Source organism: Arachis ipaensis, chromosome B6 (assembly GCF_059453495.1).
Source record: "Arachis ipaensis isolate K30076 ecotype BB chromosome B6, ASM5945349v1, whole genome shotgun sequence".
NCBI lineage: Eukaryota > Viridiplantae > Streptophyta > Magnoliopsida > Fabales > Fabaceae > Arachis > Arachis ipaensis.
Window position 1 is genome coordinate 16,970,335 of NC_142441.1, and position 6,685 is coordinate 16,977,019.

The 6,685-nt window shown below is 40.9% G+C and overlaps 2 non-coding genes across 2 annotated transcripts; both read left to right on the forward strand.

The window, feature by feature from the left end:
* Positions 1-1,133: 1,133 nt before the first annotated feature.
* Positions 1,134-1,241, forward strand: LOC148554735 (small nucleolar RNA R71). Its single transcript, XR_015888300.1, has one exon. It is a non-coding gene; the product is annotated as a small nucleolar RNA R71 (small nucleolar RNA).
* A 4,663-nt stretch (positions 1,242-5,904) lies between these two features.
* LOC148554736 (small nucleolar RNA R71) lies at positions 5,905-6,012 on the forward strand. The gene has a single exon (XR_015887908.1). It is a non-coding gene; the product is annotated as a small nucleolar RNA R71 (small nucleolar RNA).
* Positions 6,013-6,685: the final 673 nt, after the last annotated feature.

The following is a 6,685-nucleotide window of genomic DNA, read 5'->3' on the forward strand; positions in this document are numbered from 1 at the left end:
TTACGAACTTTCCAGGATCCTATTTCTTCTGAGGCAATCTCAGTTGATCCAGATCACTTAGTTCATTGGTGAACAAGGGATGTTCATCTTCCCAAGTCTCAATACCAAATAATTTGGCATTCAGCTTCATGATTGCACCAAGGTACTTGGTAACTTGCTCTTCAGTAACATCCTCATTCTCTTCAGAAGAGGAATACTCATCAGAGCTCATGAATGGCATAAGGAGGTTTTAGTGGAATCTCTATGGTCTCTAGATGAGTCTCAGATTCCTTTGGTTCCTCAGAGGAAAGCTCCTTATTGATCACTGGACGTCTCAGGAGGTCTTCCTCACTGGGATTCACGTCCTCTCCTTCCCTTACAGGTTCGGCCATGGTGATCAATTCAATGGCCTTGCACTCTCCTTTTGGATTTTCTTCTGTATTGCTTGGGAGAGTACTAGGAGGGATTTCAGTGATCCTTTTACTCAGCTGGCCCACTTGTGCTTCCAAATTTATAATGGAGGATCTTGTTTCATTCATGAAACTCACAGTGGCCTTAGATAGATCAGAGACTAAGTTTGCTAAATTAGAAGTATTTTGTTCAGAGTTCTCTGTTAGTTGCTGAGTGGATGATGGAAAAGGCTTGCTATTGCTAAACCTGTATCTTCCACCATTATTAAAGCCTTGTTGAGGCTTTTGTTGATCCTTCCATGAGAGATTTGGATGATTTCTCCATGATGGATTATAGGTGTTTCCATAGGGTTCACCTAAGTAATTCACCTCTGCTATTGCAGGGTTCTCAGGATCATAAGCTTCTTCTTCAGAAGACGCCTCTTGAGTACTGTTGGATACAGCTTGCATTCCATTCAGACTCTGAAAAATCATATTGACTTGCTGAGTCAATATTTTGTTCTGAGCCAGTATGGCATTCAGAGTATCAATTTCAAGAACTCCTTTCTTCATAGGCGTCCCATTATTCACAGGATTCCTCTCAGAAGTGTACATGAACTGGTTATTAGCAACCATGTCAATGAGTTCTTGAGCTTCTGCAGGCGTTTTCTTTAGGTGAATGGATCCACCTGTAGAAGTATCCAATGACATCTTTGATAGCTCAGATAAACCATCATAGAATATATCTAGGATGGTCCATTCTGAAAGCATGTCAGAAGGACACTTTTTTGTCAGCTGCTTGTATCTTTCCCAAGCTTCATAGAGGGATTCACCTTCTTTCTGTCTGAAGGTTTGAACATCCACTCTAAGCTTGCTCAGCTTTTGAGGAGGAAAGAACTTGGCTAAGAAAGCCGTGACCAGCTTATCCCAAGAGTTCAGGCTGTCTTTGGGTTGAGAGTCCAACCACACTCTAGCTCTGTCTCTTACAGCAAAAGGGAAAAGCATGAGCCTGTAGACTTCAGGATCTACTCCATTAGTCTTAACAGTATCACAGATCTGCAAGAATTCAGTTAAGAACTGAAAAGGATCTTCAGATGGAAGTCCATGAAACTTGCAGTTCTACTGCATCAGAGAAACTAGCTGAGGTTTCAGCTCAAAGTTGTTTGCTCCAATGACAGGAATGGAGATGCTTTTTCTATGTAAATTGGAATTAGGTGCAGTAAAGTCACCAAGCATTCTCCTTGCATTATTATTGTTTTCGGCTGCCATCTCCTCTTCCTGTTCGAAAATTTCTGAAAGGTTCTCTCTGGATTGTTGTAATTTAGCTTCTCTTAGTTTCCTCTTCAGAGTCCTTTCAGGTTCTGGATCTGCTTCAACAAGAATATTCTTGTCCTTGCTCCTGCTCATATGATAAAGAAGAGGGCACAGAAAATAATAATAATAATAATAATAATAGGGATCCTTTATACCACAGTATAGAAGTCCCTGTGTGAGTGGAAGAAAGGAAGGGGACAAAGAATGTAATGTAAAGAAAGAAACACAAGGGTGAGGAGAACAGAGATGTGAGGTGAGGAGATATTAGTAGATGAATAAATAAATAGAATAAGATGAGAGAGGGAAAATTTCGAACATAATTTTTGAAAAAGAGTTAGTGATTTTCGAAAATAGTTTTTGAAAAAGGTTAGTAATTTTCGAAAATAAAAAATCAAAAATTAAAATAATTAGTTAATTAAAAAGAAATTTTGAAAAAGAGGGAAGATATTTTCGAAAATTAGAGAGAGAGAGTTAGTTAGGTAGTTTTGAAAAAGATAAGAAACAAACAAAAAGTTAGTTAGTTAGTTGAAACAAATTTGAAAATCAATTTTGAAAAGATAAGAAGATAAGAAGTTAGAAAGGATATTTTAAAATCAAATTTTGAAAATCTCATGGAGAATGATGGAGTGCTCTTGGTGTTCCATCCTTAGTTGTCCCATGTTGGAACTTAATTCTCCTAGGGAGGTGTTGATTTGCTCCCAATAGTTTTGTGGAGGAAAGTGCATCCCTTGAGGCATCTCAGGGATTTCATGGTGAGGAATTTCCTCATGCTCTTGTTGAGGTCCATGATCTCTTGTTTGCTCCATCCTTTTCTTAGTGATGGGCTTGTCCTCATCAATGAGGATATCTCCCTCTATGTCAATCCCAGCCGAATTGCAGAGGTGGCAAATGAGGTGAGGAAAGGCTAACCTTGCCAAAGTGGAGGACTTGTCAGCCACTTTGTAGAGTTCTTGAGGTATAATCTCATGAACTTTCACTTCCTCCCAATCATGATACTATGGATCATGATGGCCCGATCCACAGTTACTTCGGATCGGTTGCTAGTAGGAATGATAGAGCGTTGGATGAACTCCAACCATCCTCTAGCTACAGGCTTAAGGTCCGGTCTTCTCAATTGAACCGGGTTGCCTCTTGAGTCAACTTTCCATTGAGCTCCTTCCACACATATGTCCATGAGGACTTGGTCCAACCTTTGATCAAATTTGACCCTTATAGTGTAGGGGCATGCATTTTCTTGCATCATTGGCAAGTTGAACGCCAACCTTACATTTTTCGGACTGAAATCTAAGTATTTCCCCCGAACCATTGTAAGCCAATTATTTGGATTTGGGTTTATACTTTGATCATGGTTCCTAGTGATCCATGCGTTTGCATAGAACTCTTGAACCATTAAGATTCTGACTTGTTGAATAGGATTGGAGAGTACTTCCCATCCTCTTCTTCTAATCTCTTGTCAGATCTCCGGATATTCGCTCTTTTTGAGCTTAAAAGGAACCTTAGGGATCACCTTTTTCTTGGCCACAACTTCATAGAAGTGGTCTTGATAGACCTTTGAGATAAATCTCTCCATCTCTCATGATTCAGAGGTGGAAGCAATTACCTTCCCTTTCCTCTTTCTTGAGGTTTCTCTGGCCTTAGGTGCCATTAATGGTTATGGAAAAACAAAAATCAATGCTTTTACCACACCAAACTTAAAAAGTTTGCTCGTCCTCGAGCAAAAGAAGAAAAAAAGTAGTAGAAGAAGAAGAAAATGGAGGAGATGGAGTGAGAGAGTGTATTCGGCCAAGGGGGGAAGTAGTGTTTGTGATGTGTGAAAATGGAGTAGTGTTAAGGGGTTTATATAGGGGTGGGGGGAGGGTAGGTTTCGGCCATTAGGGTTGGTTTTGGGAGGGAAAAGAATTTGAATTTTGGAGGTAGGTGGGGTTTATGGGGAAGAGTGGATGGATGTGAGTGGTTAAGGGTATTTGGGGAAGAGGTATGAAGGTAACTGGTGAAGGGTATTTGGGGAAGAGTGTTATGAAAAGGTGTGAAGAGGAGAGAAGAAGAGGTGGGGTAGGTGGGGATCCTGTGGGGCCCACAGATCCTAAGGGGTCAAGGACTTAGCATCCCTGCTTCATTTAGGCGTGTAAAACGCCCTTAGAATGCATGTCTAGCGTTAAATGCCAGCTTACTGCTTATTTCTGGCGTTTAACGCCAGCTTTTCTCCCATTCCTGGCATTAAACGCCAATTCCATGCTCTGTTCTGGCGTTAAACACCAGTCTAGTGCTTGTTTCTGGCGTTTAACGCCAGCTTGATGCTTCTTTCTGGCGTTAAACGCCAGTTTGATGCTTCTTACTAGCGTTTAAACGCCAGTAAGCTCTTCCTCCAGGGTGAGCTATTTTTAATGCTGTTTTTTATTCTGTTTTTGATTTTTCAGTTATTTTTGTGACTTCACATGATCATCAACCTAAAGAAAACATAGAATAGTAATGGAAAATAAATATATATAATTAAATAACAATGGGTTGCCTCCAACAAGCGCTTCTTTATCAATAGCTTGACAGTGAGCTCTCATGGAGCCTCACAGAAAATCAGAGCAATGTTGGGGCCTCTCAACACTAAACTTAGAGTTTGGTTGTGGCCTCCCAACACCAAACTTAGAGTTTGAATGTGGGGGTTTTGTTTGACTCTGTACTGAGAAAAGCTTTTCATGCTTCCTCTCCATGGTTACAGAAGGAGAACATTGAGTTCTGAATACAAGGCAGTCCTCATTCAACTGAAGGACCAACTCTCCTCTGTCAACATCAATCACTGCTTTTGCTGTGGCTAGGAATGGTCTGCCAAGGATGATGGATTCATCCTCATCCTTCCCAGTGTCTAGGATTATAAAATCAGCAGGGATGTAAAGGCTTTCAACCTTCACTAGCACATCCTCTACTAGTCCATAAGCCTGTTTCATGGATTTGTCTGTCATTTCTAGTGAGATTCTTGTAGTTTGTACCTCAAAGATTCCTAGTTTCTCCATTACAGAGAGGGGCATGAGGTTTATCCCTGACCCCAGGTCACATAGAGCCTTCTCAAAGGTCATGGTGGCTATGGTACAAGGTATGAAGAATTTTCCGGGATCCGGTTTCTTCTGAGGTAATGTCTGCCTCATTAATACACTCAGTTCATTGGTGAACAAGGGGGATTCATCCTCCCAAGTCTCAGTACCAAATAACTTGGCATTCACCTTCATGATTGCTCCTAGATATTTAGCAACATGCTCTTCAATGGTATCTTCATCCTCTTCAGAGGAAGAATATTCATCAGAGCTCATGAATGGCAAAAAGAAGTTCAATGGAATCTCTATGGTCTCTGTATGAGCCTCAGATTCCTTTGGTTCCTCAAAGGGAAACTCCTTTCTGTTCAGAGGACGTCCCATGAGGTCTTCCTCACTGGGATTCACGTCCTCCTCCTCCTCTGGGCATTCGGTCACACCAAGTAAGGTTATGGCCTTGCACTCTCTCTTGGGATTTTCTTCTGTATTGCTTGGGAGAGAGTACTGGGAGGAGTTTCAGTAATCTTCTTACTCAGCTGACCCACCTGTGCCTCCAAATTTCTAATGGAGGACCTTGTTTCATTTATAAAACTTAGTGTGGTCTTGGATAGATCAGAGACTATGGTCGCCAGGCCGGAATGGCTATGTTCAGAATTCTCTGTCTGTTGCTAAGAAGATGATGGAAAGGGCTTGCTATTGCTAAACATATTCCTTCCACCGTTATTATTGAAGCCTTGTTGAGGCTTCTGTTGGTCCTTCCATGAGAAATTTGGATGATTTCTCCATGAAGGATTATAGGTGTTTCCATAGGATTCTCCCATGTAATTTACCTCTGCTATTGCAGGGTTCTCAGGATCATAAGCTTCTTCTTCAGAAGATGCTTCTTTAGTACTATTGGATGCAGCTTGCAATCTATTCAGACTCTGAGAAATCATATTGACTTGCTGAGTCGATATTTTATTCTGAGCCAATATGGCATTCAGGGTATCAATTTCAAGAACTCCCTTCTTCTGAGGCGTCCCATTGTTCACAGGATTCCTCTCAGAGGTGTACATGAACTGGTTATTTGCAACCATTTCAATGAGTTTCTGAGCTTCTGCAGGAGTTTTCACGTGAAGAGATCCTCCTGCAGAATGATCCAATGACATTTTTGACAACTCAGACAGACCATCATAGAATATACTTATGATGTTCCATTCTGGAAGCATGTCAGTAGGACACCTTTTGATCAGTTGCTTGTATCTTTCCCAAGCTTCATAGAGGGATTCTCCTTCCTTCTGTCTGAAGGTTTGGATTTCCACTCTAAGCTTGCTCATCTTTTGAGGTGGAAATAATTTGGCCACGAAAGCACTGACCAGCTTATCCCAAGAGTTCAGGCTATCCTTAGGTTGTGAATCCAACCATGTTCTAGCTCTGTCTCTTACAGCAAAAAGGAAAAGCATAAGCCTGTAGACCTCGGGATCAACTCCATTGGTCTTGACAGTGTCACATATTTGCAAGAATTCAGCTAAAAACTGATGAGGATCTTCCATTGGAAGTCCATGAAACTTGCAGTTCTGTTGCATTAGAGAAACTAATTGAAGCTTAAGCTCAAAGTTGTTTGCTCCAATTGCAGGAAGTGAGATGCTTCTTCCATAGAAGTTAGAAGAGGGTGCAATAAAGTCACCAAGCATCTTCCTTGCATCTCCACCATTGTTATTAGGTTCGGCTATGTCTCCTTCTTTTTTGAAAATTTCTGTCAGGTCCTCTCCAGAGAGTTGTGCCTTAGCTTCCCTTAGCTTTATCTTCAGAGTCCTTTCAGGTTCAGGATCAGCTTCAACAAGAATGTTCTTATCCTTGTTTCTGCTCATATGAAAAAGAAGAGAACAGAAAAAAAAATATAGAATCCTCTATGTCACAGTATAGAGATTCCTTATGTAAGTATAAGAAGAGAAGAATAGAAGAAGGAGAAGAGAAAAAATTCAAACACAGAGGAGAAGAGTG